Raw genomic sequence first — 23,959 nt, forward strand, 5'->3', positions numbered from 1 at the left:
CTTCTTCTTCTTCTTCTTCTTCTTCTTCTTCTTTTGATAAATCTGGCTAGGGGGTTTATCAATTTTGTTAATTCTTTCAAAGAATCAGCTCTAATTTTTGTTGATCTGTTCTAATGTTTTTTTTTTTTTAATTTTGATATCATTGATTTTTGCTCTAATCTTTATTATTTCACTTATTCTGCTGGTTTTGGCCTTTATTTGCTCTACTTTTTCTAGCTCCTTTAGGTGTAAGGTTACTTGTGTATTTGAGACACTTATTTCTTCTTTAGGACAGCCTCTTCCTTCTTCAGTGCTGCTGGAACTGTAAGTGACTTTGGGCTTCTTCTTTTTTTTAATGTTTTTTTTTTTATGTTTTATTTATTTTTGAGAGAGAGAGAGAGAGAGAGAGAGAGAGAGAGAGAGACAGAGCATGAGTGAGGGAGGGGAAGAGAGAGAGAGGGACACAGAATCCGAAGCAGACTCTAGGCTCTGAGCTGTCAACACAGAGCCTGACTTGGGGCTTGAACTCATGAGCCGTGAGATCATCATCTGAGCCGAAGTCAGATGCTCAACCGACTGAGCCACCCAGGCGCCCCAGTGACTTTTGGCTTCTTAAGGAGTGAGGTGCTCTGTTAATTCAGCATAGCATACAGAACATCATTGATACTGATCAAATGCCTATTGCACAAGATGCATTTTGAGGGCTAAGACAATGCATTTGGTTAGAAGAGATGTCTCTAAGATAATCCAGGCCTAATCTTGAATCCTTTCTCATGAACAAAGTGTAGGCTGACCTGCAAAGAAGTTCTAGGGCCTCATGGTGAAGGAAGGTAGCTTTCCTGTGTCTTGTTCATTTTAGAATCTTTATCAATGGTTTCCTCTCTAGGGTGGCGTCAAGGACATTGGGAAGTGATGGAGGTATTTCCCCAAACTAGGAGGGCATTTTACTTAGGAAACTAGAAAATAGAAGGTTTGAAATTTCTAAACCAGCTGGTGAGAAATCATAATATAATTATTGCTTCGGGGACTTATTGTGTCTGGTATTGTGTTTCTTTTTCCTGTTATTCTTTGTCTTTTTGTCTCATGTGCATAATTTCAGCTAATCTAGCTCCCATTAGCTATTCCCTTGCCATTTTTCTTTGCACATACTGCACACGAATGTTTGCAAGGGCTAGGAATTATCCTGTATCAATATGCAGGATGCAGTTGGGTAAGGGAGGAAGAGAAGTTGTTGAAAAAGATTGGTTTTTTTAAGGATTATTTATTTCTATCACATAGCCAAATAATGTGATTTTCCTGTCCTCTCTCCTTATGTCACTGGCTCCTGAGCCAAAGTCTGGGGCAGGTGTCTGGCATATACCTGTGCCATAGTTGCAGTGGAAGCTGGCAGAGCAGGTTCAAGTTTTTGCTAGAGGGAGGCAGGCTTAAAAATATGGGAAACTCCTAAGTTGTGGGAAATGTGTCCAAAATATGCTCAGTAGCCATCAATATGACCAATATCCATTAGGCTTTTCTGGAATGACTGAGCTTCTGGGAGACACAGAGCATAGTGAGAAACATTCAGAAAGAGTGGAAGTGATTATCTTCTAGGCGTTGAGCTTCTTCATAAAATTCCTCGCAGTGCCTTTTATCCTGAAGCTCAGACAACCAGCTGAGCTGATCCCCAAGATTTCTGAGCTGTGGAATTACTCAGAGTCCAAAGTAGCCTGTGCTTCCCTGAATCACATAATGGGCACTGAATAGCTTCCATTCCTGCTGGCCAGGCACATAGAAGTAAGGCTGTGGTGTTTCTGTAAGGATGACTCTCTAAGACAGAGAAAACCCAGAGCATGGCGCTACAGAGGGATTCGTTCCCACTTACCTGTGTCCCTTCCAAATCGTAATGCTGCCATAGGCTAGAGTTCAGGGGGCAATGTGGGCTAATGATTATGTTCATGTTGTACTGGTCAATGTCGGCTCAGTGATGGCCAGTGTTCCCACGAGACAGACCTGGGAGGGAGTCATATGTTTGTCCCTGCACCCAGCTTAGTGAGTGACCTACCCTCTCTGAGCCTCAGTTTCCTTATCCATAAATGGGGATAAACCAGCTCTTAGTGTTTTGAGGATGAAGTGAGATTACATGTACAAATTTCTCCATGTAGCATCCAGTACTTCATTTCATAAACGTAACAAACGTTACCTGTTACCATGTTTTTACCGGGGCAAGACAGCAGGAGTGTTTATTTCAAAAACTCAGATTTAAGTTAATAAATGGTGTCTTGATCCATGCTCAGAGTTTGGCTTACTGTTCATGCTATCCTAAAGCTGTCTTGCTGTTTTTGTTTGTTTGTTTGTTTTTAAGGAGGAAGGGATCTCTTTCCCAGGTGTCTGCTTTTTGAGGATCACAATGTAGGACTTTTATGGCCCTGTGAATTCACCTTGGTCTGTTGCTGGCCCATTGGCTGGCCCCTGCTTATGTCTGCTGTGTGTGTGGTCAAGCCCTGTGGGCCCTAGCAGCCATGTACCCAGCTCTCTGCTCCCTGTTTGCACTGCCTGTCTTTGCTTTTGTTTCATGCCTCCTGCTCCCCTTCAGGACCTACTTATTCACTTCTTGCTTTCTCCTCCCTCTCTGTATGCTCCCAGTCTCCTGGGATGCTCTTGCATCTCTACATCCCCCCTCCCCTCCCTCCTCCCAACCCCCTTTGCTTAGGAGAGGCACTTAGTTCAAGTTAAAGGCACAGACTCTGGAGCTAGCTACTTGGGTTTGAATTCCGCATTGGAATCCTGCTGCTACCATTTAGTGATGTTTATGACCATAGGCAGATTATTTCGTCTGCCTAAAGCTCAGTGTCCTTGCATGTATGTACAAACCCGCGCAGGGTTGTGGTGCAGGCTAAATAAGTTAATGGATGTCAGGCACTTAGCACAGTGCCTGTCGCATAGCAAGCAGCCACGGTTATTATTACCTGCTAAGCGCATTTCACTTGTTCCCTCCATTAGTCTTTGCAAAAATCCTATGGAGAACCTCATCTCCCCACTTCATCTCCTCCTTCTCTTCACTCACTCTGTGCCAGCCACACAGGCCTCTTTGCTGTGGCCCAGGCTCCTGACTCAGGGCCTGGACACCTCCCCCTGATATCTGCTCGCTCACTCCCTCTCCTTTCTCACATCCTCACTCACATGTCTCTTTCCCTACTCTATTGAAAACTGCAACTCCTGCCCCAGCACTTTGGATTCCCCTCCCTGTCACTCTGTTTGTGGTCTTTTTCCCCCTCCCCATAGAGCTAATCACATGTTAACGGACTGTACAGTAATTAAGTATGCTTTTGTTAACTGCCATCTCCCTGCTAGAATGGCAGCTCCCAAGCTCCCGTCTTTGACTAGTTCATACTGTCAAAGCGCTGAGAACAGCACATGGCAGGTACTGACACTCGTTCAATGTGAGATGGGATGCCTTTTCTGTCCCCCTTTCATGGATGAGGAAACTGAGGTTTTGATTCAAACTTAAAAAGGTCACACAGCTAAGAATTAGAGAGTAAGACTTCACATTCTACCTCATCTAATTAAGCAAATTTAAGAACCAGAACTTTTTTGGGGGCCACGCAAGTGTAAACTATGGTTGGCCAGGATGGGGAGCTGTCCTGAGTGACGACAGCTTCTCCTGGAAGGGGGGACTTGCTGGGTATCATCATCAGGGCTGTGGAGAGGCATGAGGATGCTCAAGTTTAGGTACTGTCATCCCTAAATATGGTAGGATTTCAGTAGGAAAAAAATGACTTGGAGCAGAAGTTGTCAGGAAAGGATTCCTTGCTGTTGTGGCAAAGCTGTCCAGGCAACCATGACTTTACCTTCATATCCTCTCAAGGAATGAAGAAAGAAAAACTGACATAGGGCCAGGCCAGGTAAGCTCACACTCCTTGAAGGAGTCACTAGACAGGGAAAGAGAAATGTACTCAACATCCTGATAGGAGCTGTAACATCTCGGGAGTGTTCCTACTCCCCAGCCCCTCATCTGGGAGCCAGGAAGGATGGCCACGGTGTGCACAGTGCCAATCGCCTGCACTGGAGCATCCACTCCATCAGCATAGGCGTCAAAGGAGCATGGTGCTTACCTCCAGTGGACACCCTCAGTCTAGCTCAATTCATCCAGGGCCAGACATCATTGCCCGTTCTCTGCTTGCCTTCAGCATCAGGTGATCAGATGTTTTCTGATGCTCTCTTTTGCTTTTTATTTTGCATCTTGCTTTATTCTATGCATCTTCCCTCTCACGTCCCTGCCTCGCCTTCCCACTAGTTCAGTTTCTTCTTATGTAAATATTATATACTAGTTCACCCTCCTGGTCATGCATATGTTAGGCAGTAAGACTGTCTAAATAAAGCTCAGGCATGCTCAATGTAGCCTGTAGTCAGAGGGAATACATAAGCCTCTGCCTTTTTAAACAAATACGAATTTAACTCGAAGGCACTTGCCAGTGTGATTTGTTTTCATTGTTCATGTATGAATAAATATTTAAATGTAATCATCTGTTTATGCCGAGCCTGGGCTGGAGTGCCCGTCACATTGCTTTTCCTGTTTCTCCCGCATATAATTTATTTGCATGTTGATGCCATTTATTCCTATGTAAGACTCTGTTTTCGGTTTTGAATATAATTTAACTTTTTGATGACAGTAATGGTTCAGTAAACTGCACAATTGCAGTTAATGGAATTATTTTATGATAACATTAACTTGGCATCAGATCAGAGTGGAAGAGAAAACTGTCATCAAAGGGATATTGTCAGTTACTTCTCTTTAATTTATTATCTATTTTGTGAGTGGCTACAGTGCTGAGGGGGAGCTAACAGCCTGTTTATTACAAACACGGGGAAGCACTTTGTAAACCATGAAGTAAGTAGCCGTCATTGTAACATGAAATTGTGCATATGCGTGCATCTTAAACAGCCCTCTTTTTCCTTTGCATATAAAAATATTAGCCCACATTCACTGAGCACCTGTTATGTGCTAGGCACTTTAAGTGCTGGGGACTCTGAAATTAATAAGAGAGGCTTCCTTAAGTAGCAGCAGCCCAGTGGGCGTGAGTGATATGCATCCCAGCAAGCAAATCCCAGCTCCCTGGCATGAGCAGTGGTCAACGGTATGAGGCAACTAAGGCTCAGGGCGCAGACGGGTTTAAATGACAAACCCCACCTCAGGAGGATCAGTAATTCTCAGAGGAGGTGACACTTTAAACTAAACATTGAAAGGTATTCAAGAAATTAGCCCATGGAGGGTCTGGGGATAAGAATCACGAGTTCCAAGTAGAGGGAATGGCATGTGGAACAGAACTTCTAATTGTTCCTGTTACCTTCAGGGTAACACTTATGAAGCTTCTCCTCTGTGCTTGCCCTGTGTCACTTTTTACTCTGCCTCACTTACTATTCACAGCAACCCTGCAAAGTATAGATATTATGATGTTTATTTCACAGAAGAGAAGCTTGAGGCCCGGAAAGATATAGAAAGGGACTCTAGGTCACACAGCTCGACGTTGGCAGGGGAGGATATGACATGGAATCCTAGGTTCTTTGTGCTGTGCTGTGGCCATGGACAGCACGTTTGTGGAGAAGAGTGGCTGGTGGCAAAGCTGTGCTGGTGGAAGAGTGGGGATGCTGCATCTGGACAGGTAGCTCGACTGGGGACACCTTGAATGCCAGATGGAGTCATCTAATGTCATCCCCCAGGGACAATCATCATTAATGCTGCCCTCCATCTTCAGAGCACAGAGTGAGCACCCCAGTGGGTGCACAGACTCATTTGCTGGGATCAGGTAGAAAGATGAACATTTCTTTATTTTGTTCCAAGAGGGAGAAATTAAACTTTATGAACAGTTGACTTAGAATAACACTTGGTTATAATTCATAAATAAATAAGCATCTGTTGAGAATCACGCTTTAATTCGTTTCTCATCGTGCAGTTTGGAAACCCCTGCTTTTGGCAGTGGGAGCCATTGAAGTTCTAAAGCAGGGGACTTACATGATTTAGATTCACCTTTTAGAAAGATCACTGAGGAAGAAAGGTGAGTGTGTGGAAGGTGGTGTAGAGGAGGGATGTCAGGAGGTTAATCATGAAGGGGTTGCAGGGATCCAGGCAAGAAGACTTGAACTAAGGCAGTCACAGTGGGGCTGGAGAAGGGGAGGAAGAAGATACGGGTGTGTGAATGACAGAACTGCCAACACTTACTGAATGTGTGTGGGAGTGGAGTTGGAGGAAAGGGCCAGATCAGCTTATCTGTGGTTGAACTTTATGGCCTATTTGATTAGACATTGCTCATCAGCATGATGAATACAGGGTAGGAGAAGTTCTGGTGGAAAATGGTGTATTTTGATAAATTTTGAGGTGTTTATTGGCATAGCCCGATAGAAATGTACAGCAGGCAGTTAGATACAAGTCTGGAGTTCAGGAGAGTAAAGAATAGAAATATAGTTGTGGTAGAAATTGATCCAAAGAGGTATTTGAAGCTATAGCACAAGGTGAGCAATGCTATAAAATTCAGGATGAAACCCAGGAGATTAGCAGGTTGAAGGGATGGAGGAGGGGCCAGTCCTTCCAGGGAAGGCCGATCAGGGACATAGGAAGGGAAACAGGAAGACTGGCATTCCAGGAGTCAGGAAAGAGAGCATTTCAAGGAGGCAGTATCAGCAATATTCACATGCTATAGCAAAGTCATGGGGACCAAAAACTGATCAGAGGCAAGATATTTTTCAGTGAGGAAGTCTTCGGTGAATTAGCCAGCCCTTCCCCAGAGAGTCGCATCTTTCCTAATATCCAGTTGGAGGCCCTAAAGAAGCAGAGGGATCAGGGCTTTGAGGTGTTGTCGATTTCCCATCATCTTCATGTGAATTACCTACACTGTGGATTGTCCTTTGCCCGGGTGTAATGCTGGACTGGCTTCTCCCTGCCGATCCTTCAGAGGCTGAGTAAACTGCTTCTATTGGGTGCCGATCTCTTACTTGGCTCACAGCAAAGTGTAAAACACTGGGCCTGTCTGCTTTCATTGTCCCTTTAAATGGCTTAATTTTGCAGAACAAGACTATCTGTGCTGTAGATAGTTAAGGGAAAAGCCATGGATGACACAAGATACTCATTCGTCCAGGTTGAAGCAGTATTTCCTTTTCTTGTTAACTCCTCCTTAGACATCTAGAAGCCTAGCTTGCTGGCAGAATCCTTGCCTTCGTGCAAAAAATGGCTGTTCCTGTCAAATGCTGCGGCTGACAGTTCCTCAGAGAATCAATTTACTGAATAAATATGTAGATTTAGGAAATGTGTTTGCAAATCCCCTGTAACTAAATATGAACATGCAAGATAATAAAAGGTCTGGTTCGCCAGAGGGGTGAGATTCAAGCTGACATCATTGTCAGGGATGGTGAACCGAATCAGGGTGGCTGGGCACACTTGGTGATCTACTTCAAATGCACCCGAGGCAGTGTCACCTCAAAGTGGAATTTGTTTCCTTAATAGGAAATAATATATTTCTCAGTTGTTGGGCTTGCTGCTAATTGTGTCTTTGGGGTGGATGGAAAATTAAAAAGGACTTTGTTATGAGGCCTGGATGGTCGCCCGTCCTTCAAATCTCCAAACTAGCCTCTCTGTCACTCAAATCTACTCTGCTAATGCAGCTCATTCAGTTCAGTCCAGTTCATTGATTAATTCAATAAATATTTTTAAGTCTTACTATTTGGCCAAGTTTTATGCTAGGACACTGCAGTGAACAAGACAGATGTAGTTCACCCCTCATTCTGCCCTCATCTAGTACTGAGGGAGATAAAATAAAAAGCAAGGAAATACACCAACTAATTGCAAACCATATTAAACACCAATGAAGGAAATAAGCGAGTAGTTAAGACATGTGGTATAACATAATGGTGAAGAATCCCAGTAACTAATTATCTACGTGACCTTGGGCAAATGACAGCCTCTGTGCCTTAGTTTCTTTGTCTAATGTTGGGATTACCTCACAGTGTTGAAGAAGTGAAATTCCAACTGACCTGTGAAGGAGGCTAATGAACCAGCCATGCAAGGGATAAAAGGAAGAGTCCTTTATGGAGGGAAAGTCTGAGCATGTATTCTTGAATAAGAAAGAGCTTGAAGTTTCTGAGAAAGTTAAAGAAGACTAGTGTGGCTAGTGAGCAAAGGGGAAAATAGGAGGAAGGTGGACTGGGAGAGAGCAGGAGAGCTTGCCATATGCAGGGTTTATTGCCAGTGTGTAGCCCAGACATTCTGCAAGCATTTCACTGAAAATTCTGGCATGCCAGGTAGTGTGCTGACACTTACATGGTGAGGAGGGCTGGTGTCACATGTCACAAGGATGGATTGGTGGTGGCTGCCTGGACTTGTGTTGAGGAGGACACTGAGGCTGCATTTAGAGGTAGTAGCTGCACAGGGAGCTGTGACCGGTTAGTGGTACCTACATTGAGCAGCTCAGTGGGAAGTGATAGATTCATTAATTCCTGTGTTAATTACACAGGCCCTGACAGAAATGAAGGGCTCTGAGTTCAAAAAGAGTGTACATTGTCCTGCAAGGCACTTGTGTTTTGGATTATAGTAATTCTGTATTTAAAATTTAAAATGTGTGTTTCATATTCCCACTAGCCTCTTTTGTTGCCTCCTGTAAGACACACGTGATAGGAACTGCCCACTCTCTAATTAGATTAGGAACAGACATAGTCTGTGCTCCTCAAATCACTGCAGAGTCCCTTTGGTTTCTCCTGCACTCTCTCAACTTTGCTAAGCATCATTGTCTTATGATCACAACATTTACAATTTTTTGAAGCCATATACGTTTCAGCCACCATGAATTTTTGGTTTGAAATTTTGGACAGTGTTTTTTTTTAAATATATGATTATAGTCACTTCTCAATTCTCTGTTAATGTATTAGAGATAATGTAAAGACCCATATTACCCAAAGTAGTGGCTACTGTCAAAGTCATTCAGTTTGATCATCAGAGTGTGCTCTGTAGAGACTCATACTCATGCACAGGTGAACTTCTTCTCAGAAGGATGTTCTTCCAAATCACAATTTGCTGGGCTAAGTCATATCATTAATCATCACGTCCTGAGTTTCTATCAGATGGGTATTCTAGGAGGAGAGAAGAGTCACTGGTCTTGAGTACCATAGGGGCGGTAACAATGAAGAGCTTGACCGTAATCAAATATATTTTGTGAATAAGCCACAGATGATAATGCTATTATGTCAACAATTAAGGATATCCCAAATAGCATGAGCCCGGGCATTTTATTACTGCTGACCTCTCTCTTCCAAAACACTTTTTTATCTTTGCATCTATAACACAGAACTCTTTTCATATTCCTCATACTTCTCAGACTCTTTGGAAGTCGTAAAGATTGGCCTGTTCCTTCTTTTTACTCAGCTCCCTCTTCTTAGGTGAATGAATTCAAATCCAGTGCTTTAGCTCCCCCTGCTCTGCAGATTTCTGCTATGCGGAAATGCAGCCTGACCTTTCGCTGAGTTCCACATCTGTGTGTCCATTTACCTGCTTGCCTCCTCAAAGGCAAGTCAAAGTTAGCATATCCAGAACCAAAGTCATGATGTCCCTCGTCACACTGATCGATGATCCAGCATGCTGCACAAGTCAAAAAAAGATTAAGATTTTCCTGACAACTTATTTTTTGTTTCTTCCCACATAGTCTGCGTTTGAGTTTCTACCTTTCCTTCCTAAATGTCTTTCAGATTCATACACATCTTTCCATTTTCACTGCCAACTTCCTAAACAAAGTTCTCATCATCTCACACCTGCATTACTGTGTTACTATAATGGTCTGGCTGCTTCCATATAATCTATTTGCTATGGAGTCTTTCGAATTTCCTAAGTAGTTAAAATATTCTGTCAATATGGAAAGTTTTGTTTCTCCCCTTCTAATCCTAGTTCTTTTTCTCCTTATCTGACTGCATTGGCTAGGATTCTGGGTCAGTGTTAAATAACAATAGTGACATATATTATGTATTGGTTTAAAAATATTAGATGCCTTGTTATTGGTTTTAGGAAGTCCCTCCGTATTAGTAGTTTGATTACAATATTCACCATAATGCAGTATTAGATTTTATTTGCAATCACTAATGTTTTGAATTTATTTCTACCATCTTAGCTGGGAATCCTCCCCACCATTCTGATTTTTCTATCGTTTTTTTCTTTTTTCTTTCCTCCTTTTAAATTGTTTTTCAATTTTCTCACTTGCTTTTTCCCCTTTACTAATATGAAAGTTACATTTTTTTAAATGTAACTTTTTTACATTTTTATTTTTTTAGAGAGACAGTGAGCATGTGTGTGAGCAGGGGAGGGGCAGGAGTGGGGAGAGAGAGAGAGAGAGAGAGAGAGAGAGAGAGAGAGAGAGAGATAGAGAGAGATAGAGAGAGAGAGAGGGAGGATCTTAAGTAGTCTCCATGCTCAGCATGGAGCTTGACGTGGGGCTTGATCCCACGATCCTGGGATCATGACCTGAGCTGAAATCAATAGTCAGATGCTCAGCCAGCAGAGCCACCCAGATGCCCGTGAAAGTTACATTTTATATTCAATTTTATTAGTGGCTACTTTGGCTACTTAGGTATTCTATCATACATATTTAACGTAATAAAATCTCAAGTTAATATCTTTACAGTCCCCCTGAATAATAGAAGAATTTTAGAAGATACTGTCACTTCCCTCTTAAATATTACACTAGGATTGTGCAGTATTTTAGTTTGGCTTTTGGATACTCCATAAATTACACATTATTATAATTTTAAACAGTATCTATTTATATGTTTTTTCCAATAAAATTTCATCAACACTTCTGTACTGTACACTAAAAATGGTTAAAATGGTACATTTTATATGTTTTTTAGCACAATTTTAAAAAGGCTATAACTTCTGTCATCTTTGACCTTCTGTATTTTGTTTTCCTTCTTCCTGAAGTAAATCTTTTATAATTAACCTTAGCAAATTTTATTTGTAAATTCTCTCAATTTTAATTACTCTTATTTTATTCTGAAAGTTGGAAGGAAATTTTCTTGGGTATAAGCTTCTAGCTTTTTTTTTTTTTTTTTTTTTAGTGTGATCAGCTGCTAAGGTTAACTGTCAGTCTTACTGTTGCTCCTTTATAGGCATTCTGGTCTCTTTTCTGTGGTGGCTTTTAAGATCACTTCCCTGTCTTGTATAGTCTGCACTTTTGCTATGATTTACTTAAGAGTGGGCTTATTTTATACATCTAGAAGTTCATTTTCCTGAATCTGAAGTTTGATTTTTAATACCAATTATAAAAAACTCTCACTCATTATTCTCTTTTGATATTTGTGTTTCCCCCATATATTCTATTACCTTTCTGAAATGTCAACTGAAGTATGTTAGACCTCTTTTTCTCCATGTTTCCATATCTCATATTTTCTATATTTTTTGTTTTTGGGCGTTCATTCTGGGTAATTTCTTTGAATCTGTTTTTTAGCTAACTGATTTCTCTCTTTAGCTATGTCTATTACTCAATTTAACTCACTGAGTTTTGAATTTTAATTATTGAAGTATTTTTGAAGATTCCATTTAGTTCTTATTCAAATATAATTTTTCACTTTTATAGTTTTTATTTCTTGGTCATATTTTAAAGCATCCTTTTTCTATTGTGAAGCATATTAAATATAAGATTTTAGATTCTCTGCTGTATAATTGAGTGAGTCTTTGTGGGTCTGATTCCACTGTTTCTGTTTTGGGTGACCATGATTCCTGGACATTTTGTTGTTATCATTATTTTTGAAAGCTAAATGTCTTTAAAAAAAATTTTTTTTACATTTATTTAGTTTTGAGAGAGCACAAGTGGGGGAGGGGCAGAGAAAGAAGGAGACAAAAAATTCGAAGCAGGTTCCAGGCTCTGAGCTGTCAGCACAGAGCCCGACACGGGGCTCGAACTCACAAACTGTGAGATCATGACCTGAGCTAAAGTCAGACGCTTAACAGACTGAGCCACCCAGGCGCCCCTTTTAAAGCTAAATTTCTTTAGAACTTTATAAATTGTTATATATTTTTAGTCTTGAAATGAAGTTTTTATTTTGCTCTAAAGAAAACAGGGATGCTAACAAGCAGAAACCTTTTCAAGTTAAAATTTCTGTTTGTGGAACCAAGCAAGGAACATGAGTATGGGAAAACAAAAACAAAAACACGCACAAAACAAAATCCAGGTGAGGACTGACTCATGCTTAAGAAACTCAATGGAAATGTGTTGTCCTTTTCCATCCAGCACCAAGGAGCAGGTAGTTTTCTATTGTTCCCTTTCATGCAATAGATTTTTTTTTTGTTTTGTTTTGTTTGTTTGTTTGTTTGTTTTTTGTAAGAAGGCATAACAGTTTGGGATACCAGCTTTATGCAAGGGTCTCCAACAAGCAGCGCCTCAAATTGATCTCATTCTTTCTATTCCCCAAGCAGCCACCTAAATAAAAATTTAAGGACACAAAGGTTGAACAAATGCCTTGGGGGCAGAAGCTGGCTTTATTGCTCTCTAAGTATCCAGATTTCCCCTTTTGCTTTGTGTTTCTCCTCTATGGTTTCTTTACTTTCCTGACGTTTTCCCATTCATTTTGAAAATCCACCTTTAAGGGTACCTGAGTGGCTCAGGCGGCTAGGCATCTGGCTTTGGCTCAGGTCATGATCTCATGGTTCCTGAGTTCAAGCTGTGCATCGGGCTGTCTGCTGTCAGAACAGAGTCCTCTTTGGATTCTCTGTTCCCCTCTTTCTCTGCCCCTCCCTTGCATGTGCTCTCACTCTCTCTCTCTCTCTCAAAAATAAATAAACATTTTTAAAAAAGAAAAGATTTAAAACAAAACAAAAGAAAAGAAAATTTGGCTTTGGTAGTCATTTTCCAGGACATTTTTATCCACCACACTGCTCAGAAATGGAAACCTTTAAACTTACTGCAGTTAGAATGATCTTCCCCAGTTCAAATCTGATCTGGGTGTTCCTCTTCTTGAAGTCTTCTAATTTCTTCTCATTGCTTTGAGGATGAAGACAAAACTTCACGTGGCCTGTGAGGGTCTATGGGTCTTACTCCTGCTACCCACCTGTCTCCTTTCACCAGACTTAACCCAGATTTCCTCCACCCCAGATTCAGGGGTCTTCATTCAGTCACTCTCACCCACGTGACTCCCTTCTGCTACAGGACCTGTATGCTTGCTTTCCTGGGAGTGGAATGCCCTTCCCTCTTCTTCCCCTCCAGTTTTCTCTTACTGTCTCCTCCCGGTCACCTAAGATTCCCAAACTAAGTCAAATCTCTTCAGATACATTGCCCATGTATTTTGTCTTTCACATATGATCTCAAAAAGACATGTGTATTTGTTGAGCTCCTACTATTTTCCAATCACTGTGCTATCAAGGCATTTATACCAGAAATAAAGATTGACACCTAAATACATACCACAGTGGCTGTTCTAACTAAGTCACAGGTCATCTCAGCATCTGAAAATCTAGAGACGGTAAATGGCTTTTTGTGACACAGTGTCTCTCGACATTGTTCCCGAATTTTCCCTTAGGGTCCACAGCTTGTGAAAGACCTTTCACTTAGCATCTGTTCTTACTTATATTCAGCACTGACACATTACACACCTGTTTCATGCACGCTGGGCCCCAACATTGTTCCTCTTTTTAAGCCTTTGAGTTGATAATGAATGTTTCTATCTAGTTGAAATATTTGTCTAGTGGTAGAAGTTTTGTATGCATTGGCGATCAAGTGTTTATCCGAGATATATTTATCAAGTAGCCAGTAGGCCACTGTGCTTGGCACTAGAAATATGACAATGAATTGGATGGACTCAAGCCTGGTCTTCATGGGATTTTATAGTCTAGCTGGGAAAGGAGTCATTAAGCAGATAGTCTTGTGGGTGCCTGTGAAGTTAAGGGGAAGTGAGGTGCCCTAAAAGCATGGGATAAGAAGGTCAGATCTCTCATGAGGTCAAGGTGATATCCTGGAGGGAGTGCCATCTAAGCTGTGACCTGAATGATGAGTAGGAGGTGGCAGGTGAAGAGGATGAGAGTGTAATTGGTGAAAATAAAGCTGGAAGGAGGTACCCAACATAGTAGGGAGCTTGACTCAATTGAGCTGTGGAAAGGCCAAGGTGGCTGGAATTCAGTGACAGATGGATAGTGTAGTAGGAGGTCACCTTGAGAGATAGGAAGGGGTAGATCTCAAAGTCCTTGAAGGTCAGGCCATGGCATCTGGACATTATCCTGAGGAAAACAGGGAGCTAGTATAGGATTTTGGACAGACAATGGTATGATCACTTTTGTTTTTAAAATGCTCCCTCTGGCCATTTTGTAGAAATGGATTGAAACGGGGGGTACAACTGAAGGAAGGTAGGTGGGTTCAGAAACCGCTACAGGTGAAAAGTGATGGGGACCCCAGTGAAGCTGGTGATAAGGACAATGGAGGGTAGCAAATGGCTTTGGTGACTGCAATTAACAATACCATGTTATATATCTGAAAGTTGTTAAGAAAGTAGATCTAGAATGTTCTTACCACACACACACACACACACACACATACACACATACCCACAAAATTGTAATTATATGAGGTGATAGATGTGTCACCTATAATTGTGGCAATCATTTCTCAATAAATATATGTATCAAATCATTATGGTTTACACCTTAAACTTACCCAATGTTACATGTCAATTACATCTCAGTAGAGCTGGGAAAAAAATGGCTTTGGGAGGTGGAATTAATGGGACTTGATGACTAAATGACAGCTGGCAGGTGAAGAGATCCACAAAGACCCATCACTACCTACCCCAGGCTCTGACTTGGGTGTCCTTGGGGCCATTTGCCATGCTGGTGAACTCTGCAGAGTGAGTAGGCTTGGTTCTTAGATAATCGGCATGCCCTATCTGACTCTCTGACCATAGAAGCTAGTGAAAGATGCTGGAGGCTTCCCTCAGTGGTAACGTAGTCCACTTGTTGATGATGGAACCAGCGCCCAGAGCCAAGTAACCTGCTAATGGTCACAACACACACCAATGCTGGAGTCTGGTTTAGAACTCGTTCTCAGACCCAGACACTGCTTTCTGTCACACTGCTCGCTGCTGGTGTCTGGCCACACTCTCAGCCATAATACTACTCAAATGAGGTCCTCAGTAATGTAAACCTTAACACATTTGAACTCAACACTTCCTCAGGTGTTCCCAGATTTCAAAACAAAGAGATTTAGTGCATATGCATTTTAAAACCCAGCACCATTAGTAAGGAAAATTGTTAAAAATTCTATTTAACTCCACATACCAAATGTCAAGGCTCTCAGTAGAACTGAGCAGAAACCTAGAGTTCATTATCCTTCTCAGGAAGCCATAAGACTGAAAGGACAACGTTCAGATGCTCCTGGCATGACCACAGTTTAGAGTAACAATAACTTGACATTACTTGGGCAATTGTCTCTCTAGTTGCAGTCCATGCCAGGAACTAGGAAGTAGGTGAAAAATCAGTACTTTGATTCTGTAATTGTAAATGGAAAACTGCCTCCAGTTGTATGACCTTGAATTAAATCCCTGGGCTCCAGCCCTACTTCCCATGGTAAGAATGAGAAAATTCAAGAAAGACTTGGGGGGAAAAGATTGTTGTAGAAAGGAGGTGGAAGGCAAGAAACATTCACTCAAAGGGAGAGTAGATATCTCTTTTGAAAATTAAATATAATATTTACTTGTTTAAAAATTATTTAACATAAAAGTGTGTAAGGAGACTGTTGACATACACAATCTTTTTTCCGAGAGATAACAATATTATCAACTTATGTGTAGATTTCCAGATTTTTACTAAGGGTGTGTACGTGTATAATCATTCTGCAACTTAATTTTTTCTGTTATCACTTAAGATATTATGGACACTTCCTAGGTCATTAAAAAACTGAAGGAAGAAATGGTCAGAGAGGCAGCCAAAACCTAATTTCTTTTTGGTACCCAAACTTTTAGACCAACTTGGCCTAAAGAGAAAATTCTGGAAGGCCTCTGCAGATTATTAGTTTCTCTTTCAATTAAATGATGCAATCTATATTTTTCTCTATATGTCTTGGAAACATGGAAGGGGGGGGTGCAGTGGGAGGGAGAGTGTGTGCATGTGTGTGTGTGTGTGTGTGTGTGTGTGTGTGTGTATTTCTATTTCTGTTTAGGAGCATTGTTTTGGGAACACTCAATTTCTAATTATATTGAGGGGAAAAACCCTGAAGATTATTTTTCATGCTAATAGAGAAATTTACTTAAGTGCAGAATTATGCAACTTAGTTCTTCTTGCCAAATTACATAAAGGCTGCAGCTCCTCTCAGTAGAATGAAGGATGGCTGGGGCACCCATCATACTCTATTCATAACTTAGAGTCCTTTTCAAGGCTTTTGCCTGCATCTTATTACCTACTTACTATTAATTTATTGCACAGGGTTGCCATATTTTAAAGTAAAGTGAATATTTTGGATGGATTGTTTTCTTTCATTCCTTCTGTATTGTTAACTTTTATTTTTTTATTTAGGCTGTTTACGCTTCCACCTGAGGCAGTTTTTCTTCAGTGATTGCATTAATTTTTGTGTGTTCATCCTAGACATTTTTCAAAACAGGATTCTCCACATGTTGAGTTTGTCTTTTGTTCTCTCATCTGCAAATCATTCTTCCCTGGGGTGATTTATAAGAGGAAGACTGTTTACTGAAACTTCTTTACAGTTTGCCCTAAGGGGTGATCCCTCCTCAAATGTCAGACTTCGGAAAAAATAACAGCTCAAGGAGAAATAGTTTTGTCATTGACAAAAGGATTGGCACCACGAACTTGTCTGAGCCCTGTCTGTCCACTGTTTCATGCATTAAATGAAGTCTGCATGGAGTTCTCTCTGGCGGCCAGGCTACTTGGCCATCCACATAGGCAACATTGTAGTTACACTAGCCCTTCCTTGCATATTTTCTTTCAGATGTGGCTCTACTCTTTCTCTTTTAAGGGCATAATGCCTTATGTTTCAAAGTTGTTACCCTTCAAAAGAGAATTTCTCTGGCCACTGTTGGGCTGGACACCTCACTCTAGACTCATTGGACCAAAATTCCTTGTCTTAATCTGCAATTTTGGATTCATTTTGGGTCTGTAGACCTTGGTGATAGGGGAAGGGGTTGGGGTGGTGACAAGGACCACACAGAGCAGAGGTGAATCAGGAGGGGAGCCTTCTCATTCATGAATCCTTTTCCAGCCTCCTTGCTTTGACTTAAATGTGCCTGCTGAGTGCACTCAAGTGTTTCTTTCTGTAAGTAGGATCAATAAATGCAAGGATGATTTTCAGACAGACTCAGCCACTGGCTTCACTACAGTTATTCTGCATCCCAGGTTGGAGTAGGGTGTGTGTGTGTGTGTGTGTGTGTGTGTGTGTGTGTGTGTGAAAGAGAGAGAGGAGAGGGAGAGGTGGGTGGAGAGAATGAGAGTGAGGGGAGAGAGAGAGAGAAGGAGACAGAGAGAGGAGAGAGTGAGACAGAGAGGCAGGGAGGTTTGGTCGTAGAATGTTGTGATTTTTCCAACTAATCACTCTTCTGAAACCCCGAATGGCTTAATGGTTCTTTTTGTAAAGTCACTAATTTACACCTACTCTAATAGAGCGAATTATTGGCTCGAGGATAGGAAAACCAGCTAAGTCACCTTGGATTTAGAGCTTGAACAGAAAAAGGTGAGAGCCAGCCGCTTAGCTTCCCTGGACAGTCCTGTAACATCACTCCCTGGGCAAATGATGCTTTTGTACTCACTCTGACTTGTTCCAGTTCCTGGCAATTGGCTCTTACTTTGCTCTATTCTCTGGAGGCAGACTTGCCTAGTGGTTAAGAGTGAAATTTGGAGCCAGACACACTCGGGCTTAAATTCTGACTCTGCCTTTTACAAGTTGGGTGACCTTGTGCAGTTAGCGTAGTACCAGGTACATAGCAAGTGCTTAGTAAGTAGCAGCTCGTAATAGTAGTCGTCGTCTTAGTAGTAAAGGTAATAGAAATAAGGCTGCATAGCTGAAGATGACTATCAGTACCATCTAGTTCAGGCACTGCTAGAACTAACAGCATGATTAGTTAAGCTAACAGCATGATTCATAAGACATTTCTGTACAGCTGCACTGAAGGTGTTTGAAGTTCATTCATTTGATACTTTCTCATTAGTTGATGCCTTTGTTTGTAACTCATTTTTGATGGTCCAGGCCTATTGCTAGTTAGACCGAGATAGCCTTGGCTCTGGCAGTGTGGAGCTTATACTCTAATGGAGAAAACAGACAAGTAGTGATGGTTAAGAATGAAGTATTCCCACAGCGAGGGCTCAGATGCCGTCAGAGTCTGATTTCACATTGTGTGGAGTGCATGCCATTCATCTAAGGAAATTCACTGAATAAGTGGCCTCCCTCCTGTAGTATTCCTCCAGTGACTGGCCTCATATTTGGGAGTATACAAGTATCTTGACTTGTGTGGCACAGTAGCAGAATGGTGTAGCACAGCCTTATTGTTGAGTAATTTTGCTTCTTTCCATGTAAGATCACAGAGACATTTAAAATAGATTTTTCACTTTAAAAACCTTTCAATTAATCTGGACTTGCTCCCAGGCACTTGTGAAATGAGTCGAGTATGTGTCTTGCCAAGAGCAAATTTAGGCAAAGATTTGACCAGGTGAGGAAAACCATGGAAACCTGGGCCCAGGTCTAATCCTACAGGACACTGATGGGACTGCTGGGGAGGAGGGAAGGAGAGGCGGATAGGCCTTGGGGATGGCCAGGGAAGGGGGCTGCTGAGGGCAGAGAGGTGCCCCCAGGTAGGCCGTAACTCTGGTCAGTGTCCACCAGAGCCCTTGTTCCCTCCTCTGCCCGTCCATTCCCCTGGGTCAGGCCTCTTTAATTTCTTTGCCTTTTCTCGTATGTAAAATGTAAATAATAATAGTCTGTACCAAATGAGCTTATCCATGTGGAGAATTTAGCACAGTGCCTGACCCTTAGGACACACTCAATAATAATGTTAAACTTTTATTGTCCAGTGTTTCTACTATGTAGCAATACATAATTTACCTGCTGGCCTGCCTTGTGATTTCTTGGAGGGTGGGGGGGTGGATGGGGACTGGCTCTTACTCATGTTTATTTCCACTGCAGTGCCTGGCACGCAGTAGGTGCTCAATAAATTATCTTAGTCTTTATGAAGATGCTGATTTTTTTGTTAATGCTTAGGAAGCAAAAATGGGTAGATCTGTAAGAAAATGCTAACAATGCTAGCATTTATTTAGTGTTTACTATATGCTAGGAACCGTGCTAATTCCTTTGCATGTATTATTTGATTGTAGGACCACCTTATGGGGCTAATATCCTTTACTAATGAGAAAATTGAGGCTTAGAGAGGTTAAGAAACTTAGCCAAAGTCACCCAACTGGTAAGTGTCAGAGCAGAGTTTGGAACCCACACAGTCTTACCTAAATTTCTATCTTGCCTTAAAAAGGCAGGGAAGAAATCAGGAGGGTGCCTGTGAATGTGGCTCAGAGGAGATGGAAGTGGCTAAGGCTTAGGAAATGAAATGGGGCTGGTGTGCCAGGAAACCCTCCGCCCCTGGATTCCAAAGTGAATCTTCCTGCTGCCTTTCCAAGCCTGGGGATTCCTTGGTTAGATTCTGCCCCCCCCCCCACCCCCCCGGGCTGCTGGCCTGAGGTTGGGATCTCCATTTTAGCTGAGACTTTATGTACCTGCTGGAAGAGGTGGTGCAAAGCATCGTACACACCATATGGGGCCCCATTTGCATTTAGCGAGTGCTCAGCTGTGCACAGTGTCTCCTTAATGAATCACATGCAAGCAGAGCATCGCTATATTTATCCAAGCCCTGGGAGCCCAGTGCTTGCCGTGGTTGGGCTCACATGCCCCAGAACAGTGCCTTGCAGGTTGTTCCAGTTTCCTTGTGGTCAGGGCCTTCGGGCCCTTCAGTAATTCCTTCCCTGGCATGATCAGCTGCTTTCAGAAGCATCTTTCTGGGCCTTCTGAAGCCAAAAAAAATGTTTCCCTCCTGAAGCTATAACAGAGACCAAGTGCTAAAAAAGGACCTTGAAACTACATCTGCCGTGCCCTTGACTTCAAGGCCATGCTTAAAGCCTTGCAGATAGATGAGGCTTTTTTTTTTCTTTTCCAGCTTCTCAGGAGAGGCCCCACGTTGCTGAAGGCCCTCCATCATCAATTTATTTCTTCCGTGTAATCTAAACCCTTGTGTATTTTATTTGCCTTAGTTGCTCCTTCCTGGATATATTCCTTTTATTTATGCATGCTCAGATCAGAGTTTCCCAGTATGATCACCTCTGTGCTTGGGAACCAACAACAACAGTAAGAATAGTAGCTGATATTTACTTAACACTTATTAGGTGCCAGCTATAATATTAAACACTTGAAAGGCATCATCTCATTTTTTCTCACCTCAAAATAATCCTTTGAGTGAGCATTCTATCTCCCATCTTGCCAGTAAGGAAGGAGAAGATTCTAAGGCCACATAGCCATTATATGGAGAAGTCTGGCTAGATAGCAAAGCCCTTTGCACTAAGTAGCTGTGTGGGTCACTTCTTCTCATCTTCAGTCATTTTCCTCCAACTCTTTTTCCTATTTCTACCAAGTAAAACTCTAGGCTTAACAATTCACACACACACACACACACACACACACACACACACACACACACACACACGATTGGTAAATAAGACTGCAACAATTTTACTTAATGATGTAGTCACTGTTAAATGCAAGCCATTTCCCCATAGAATTTTTTTTTTAATCTTTGATGAAACTTAGGTAGGTGTAGAATATTTTTTCTTCTCTGGACCAGAGTGTGGTGTTTAGGTACTGAACTTGTGACATGAATAACAGGGAGCAGCTTGGATTCCCACTGAGGCAGATGCCCCTGATCTTGGCCTCGTGGGATCTGTGTTATCTGCTCTCCTGGGTTAGATTCTCAGAGTGCAGAAGGAGAAGAACGCTGAGTTCTGCCACAGTGTGACCTGGAGCAAATCAGATTTTTCTTGGTGGTGGAAACTAAATTCATGTTCTTACAAAGTTTAAGGTTGGGTACATAGTCCTCACCTGGTCTCATAGCCTGAATGTCTCTTTTCTTTCCCACCTCAGTCAAATGACTTTTAAAAGATGGCAGTGAAGCCAAGTCACTTGCTCATTTTGGCTCCCCCGTTTCTTCTTTTGTACAATGGGAAGCACGGACTAGGGGCCCACTGGCCTTCCCCTCAGCTCTTGTTTCAGAATTCCAGACGGCAGCAGCAAGAAACCAGTCTCACCCTGCAGAGTTCTGACCAGACAGGGTTGCAACAAATCCAACCAGAGGTAGTCTAAGAAAAAAAAGGAATTTATTAGAAGGATATTTGTGCAGCTCAGACAATCCAAAAAGAGTTAAAACAAAACAAAACAAATAAAAAAAACAATAGAGAGTTTGGGAACCAGGACAGCCTTAGGGATCTCTTCATCAAGAGTTCAGGAACATCCCCCTGGAGTACTGCCATTAGGATGATTCCCTACAAAGCCCATTTTTATGTTTCTGTGTTAAAAATAAAACAAAACAAATTCCAGAGAGAGCACTACCGAGAGACCATTCAGTTATAGAAGGTGGGGGTGGGCAGGGTCAACCAGTAGAAAAAGCTGCTGGAGGCCACTCTTATAGGCTCACAGGTGGTTCCCAAGAAGATGACCTGGTAGGAAACCCAACTGTCTCCAGCCCCATGCAAATAGGCTAATAAGTATGCCTTACAGAGAAAGTCCATCTGTATATAAATAATGACAACTCTGCCATGGGGAGTCATGTCTGAGTGTTAAATGTAGGTCAGAAACACTATAGACCATAATATGGATTGTGAGATTGTTTATTAGACATTTTAAGGCAGGTCTGGCTAGTGGAAAGAGAAACAGATTTCCAGGCAAAAGCCTTGGGGGATGGACCATTCATTAGCTTAGCTTTGGACAAAAAGTAAAACCACCACTTGAATTAGGATCCTGCCTTCCTCTCTACCAGATCTGGTCCCATAGTTTGTACTTTGATGGGATTTGGGCAAGTTTCAATCTCTTGAGAGTTTTCTGTGTCCTTATCTCTGAAGCAGGAATGATAGTAATACTCCTAAAATTAACAACAAGACAACAGCTAACATTCGCTGGCACAAGGCATATCCTAGCACTTCACACGTGAGCTGGTCTCCTCACAGTCTTTGGACACAGTGCTGTTACGGCCTACGTCTTGTAGATGAGAAACCAGGGCTTGAGGGAATGAAGAGGGGCAGTCAAGCATAGAGCAAACTGTTGTCCAAACTGATTGAGATAGTGGGCCAAGAGCCGGATGGCCAAGTGTGAACTCTGACTCTAACACTCCCAGGCATGGAGTCCTTCGGCATATTGCTTGAGTTTCATTGATCTGTAAAATGGGGATAATGATAGGGCCCACGTCATGGTATGGTTAGGAGGGTAAATGATTTAATATGTATGCAGCCAGTGTCTGGGGCAGAGTAGTGCACTGTAATGTTTGCTGTTATTGATAAAGGTCTTTAGTACAGGGCAAGGTGGAGATTGTAAACCCAGAGCTGACTGAATCTAAAACATATACTTCTATGGCAGACATCTCTGTGCTAGTAGGACAAGAAGATTCAGGAGTGAGTAGTTTAAAGAAGAGGAGGGAGAGGGAGAGAGCTGCTTCAGGACTCCTGGCTCCTCTCACGGCCTTGGCTCTATGACCTTGAACTAGATACCCAGAAAGTCAGTAGCAATTTCCAGGTCCTTATAATTGATTGGAACATTCAGTACTGGATTTCCCTTAAACTTCTTACTTCAGGAGGGCTTTAGGGAGCTGTTAGTTAGGAAAAAAAAGAAGAGAGGCAGAGAGTGACTAACACACACGCACACACACACAGCGAGAGAGAGAGAGAGAGAGAGAGCGAGCGCACGCGAGAGAGAGTCAGACAGAAAAGCAGAGATAAACATAGTGACCCAGAGAGACAGAAAGTAAATAATACTCACAAGCAGAGAAGCAGACACATGCTTAAAAACAGAGGAAAAAAAGTAGAAGATAAGCAGAAAGAAAAGAGGTAAAGGGATGGGTGAGAATTTAGCGGAGACAGCACTTGATGGACCACCCTTCCTGTGGTTGATGGAGCAAACAAACCCATTAAGTGTGTCAGCACTTTATCTAAGGAAAGCACCTTTCCCACAGCCACAGCGACTGGTGTCTGACTGTGTAGGGCAGTGACAGGAGATGCTCTTTATCTGAACTGGAGACAAGAGCACTCTCCTCTGTATTTCATGCAGGACGCCACAGATCAGGCTGCAGATTTTTCACGGTTGGCGATAAAGCTTTGTCTGGAGAGGCCTTGGGCTGAACAACACTCCAGGCTAGACCAAGAGGGCCATAAGCTGCAGGAGCCTGGAGACTGATTTTATATGAAGGGATGGTTTCTTTTTTTTTTTTTTTTTTTTTTTTTAATTTTTTTTTCAACGTTTTTTAATTTATTTTTGGGACAGAGAGAGACAGAGCATGAACGGGGGAGGGGCAGAGAGAGAGGGAGACACAGAATCGGAAACAGGCTCCAGGCTCCGAGCCATCAGCCCAGAGCCTGACGCGGGGCTCGAACTCACGGACCGCGAGATCGTGACCTGGCTGAAGTCAGACGCTTAACCGACTGCGCCACCCAGGCGCCCCTGAAGGGATGGTTTCTATGAAAAGTTACATGTGTATATTCATGTGGGCCTTGAAAATCTCTGCAAGAATAACCGTCCAAATGTTAACAATCCCTAATCTTGAGGTAGGATCTCACTTTATAAGCAATGCAGTTCTATTATGTTTGCATTTTTACGATAACAATGTAGGGCCTTTGTAATCAGAGGAACAAGAGGCTTCCACTAGTGACATGCACAATCCTGAAATTAGAGGGCCAGAGAAACGGTGGCCCCTGACATGGAACAGTCACATGTGTATTTATCTGACAACCAGGCAATGGCTAATTGGA

The 23,959-nt window shown here is 42.2% G+C and overlaps 1 protein-coding gene across 1 annotated transcript in view; it reads left to right on the top strand.

Moving 5' to 3' along the window:
• DOCK2 (dedicator of cytokinesis 2) overlaps window positions 1-23,959 on the top strand; it is a 413,845-nt gene that overhangs the window by 83,672 nt on the left and 306,214 nt on the right. The window lies entirely within an intron of this gene.

This window comes from Panthera pardus, unplaced genomic scaffold (genome assembly GCF_024362965.1).
Source record: "Panthera pardus isolate Hobbes unplaced genomic scaffold, ASM2436296v1 HiC_scaffold_2, whole genome shotgun sequence".
In the NCBI taxonomy this organism is placed as follows: domain Eukaryota; kingdom Metazoa; phylum Chordata; class Mammalia; order Carnivora; family Felidae; genus Panthera; species Panthera pardus.